Consider the following 2,126-nt stretch of genomic DNA (forward strand, 5'->3'; position numbering starts at 1 on the left):
CAGTTCTTTTGTGATCACTGATGCCATCTTTTGTTTTAAGAAAATGAAAGCAATGCATAATTTAAAATAAGTAATACACAAGGGAGTAAAATCTCTAGTGTTCTTTGTTTTCTTTAAAATAGACCACATTTTGCATGACACAAACACACCATCAACCAACCTCTTTACTTTTACGTACAGGGGTCTTTTCTTTGTTCCTAAATTGATTGTTTATTGCTAAAATGACAAAGATGGAATTTGGGATGTGCTTTTCCTTTCTGTAAAGAGCATAGAAGATTATGATGAGTGGAAAGAAAATAATTTGTAAATCTGACATCCACAACACTGTAAATTTTAGACAAATATCTGAAATATTCAAATACATAGAAAGAAACAGTTTTGTTTGTTTGTTTGTTTTGAAGAACCCCATGAGAACTACTGCTGGGCTTTCTGCATCTTGACCGTAAGCTTTCTTTCAAGGGCTTTGTTGGGCAGATATTCTGATGTGTCACATTTAGAAGTAAGCCTACATAGAATTAACTTGATGAGTCATTCAGGGTAGCTCCCAACCTGAGAATGGGTTACACGCCCATCACCCTTTCCAACCTGATTGTTTGCAGTTAACGTCTCTTTCCCCAGGTAATTTAGACACATGGTGATTTAGACCACCTGGCCAGCCCATAGAAACCCATTTCACCCAAACTGCCGCTGAGATGGTCCTGACCAAGAGCCATGGCTCCGGTAGCTGTGGCTTCAGCAATGTGGGGGCAGCCAGAAAAGCCCACTTATGCTGTCCAGTGATTCATATATCAAGGATTCATGTACCAGAGGCCTGCATGTCCAAGCTGTCTCTTTGTTGACATGCATATTCTTTAGTTGCTGAAAACCCTAAAGTTTTCATAAACACCAGGTTCTCTCAGAACAACCAGAAGGGTAAAAAAAAAAAAAGTTGTCTCAATAAGAACTAGTATTTTCTATTATTAGAAATTTGAAAAAAAAGAAAAATTGGTTTCAATTCGTCATATTCTTAATCACATTATTTAAAAATGAAAGAGCTGTGTTCTCAAAATAATAACCATTAAATAAGTTGTCAGCCAAATTATATCTGAACAATAATTGGTCTTTCTAGACCACAGTAACTCAGAGATCTGTGCATAAACAAAGCTTCCTAAAGTGACAGGAATATTTGCTGATACCCAGCTACCCAGGATGGAAGCGTTCTAAAGGCAAATGCGTGCCATGGAAATAGCTGCAAATTGGCATGGGACCTCTCTTGTCAGCTTGCCTGTGCTGTGGTTTTATGATTACTATTGCCTGTATCATCAATTTGTATTTACTATGTTCCACTCTTAAGTGAAAACACAGTTTACTGCATAAACCACAAAAGCCTCTTGTTATTCTTCTCAGTTGGGCATTAATAATGCATCCTGATGTCCTGCTCATAAATGCAAGTGCATTTACAAACTGCACATTAACCACTGAGGCCCCCCCAGAGCCCAAGGCCCTCTCACAGGCATCAGAGGGAAGAGAGAGGGAGCATCCCGCAGGCCTCAGCCCAGCGCCTGCTGCAAGGCCTACCGACGGCCCAGCCCTTCCTGGTTCCTCCATCTGCCTGTGGAGACTTCTAAACTTTGGATCTAATCAGTTTTCCTCTCTCAAGCAAGGGATAATTATTTTAATAATTATTTTCAGAATTTGATTGATTCTATTTCAGCCATGGAAAGCCAAGGCTAAGTAAAACACCCCAGGCACATAAAACTTTTCCTTGGAGCATCCTTTTACTATCCTTTTCACTATTTCAAGACAATCCTAATAATTTTCCATGCCCTTTCCCCACAATAACTGATTCAAAATAATATTCTTTTGCCAGGCTCAACTTAGGTGATTTGAGGAAAAGGGAAACAGCATTCTCCAGGAGACCCACCCCTGTCACCCTGTGAGTGCAGTGGATCTGCAAGACCCAAGCTGGACGCTAAGCCACCCAGCACCTCCTGGTGCATTCCTGCCTGTGTCCACCCTACCATGCTGTGGCCCTTGATTCATGAGTATTTTCCTTCCTTCCTTCCTCCCTCCCTCTGTCCACCCCCCTCCCACCCTCCTGTGGCCCTTTATTTACCAGTATTTTCCTTCCTTACTTCCTTCCTTCC

Source organism: Rhinopithecus bieti, unplaced genomic scaffold (assembly GCF_001698545.2).
Source record: "Rhinopithecus bieti isolate Rb0 unplaced genomic scaffold, ASM169854v2 scaffold_4654, whole genome shotgun sequence".
NCBI classification, from domain to species: domain Eukaryota; kingdom Metazoa; phylum Chordata; class Mammalia; order Primates; family Cercopithecidae; genus Rhinopithecus; species Rhinopithecus bieti.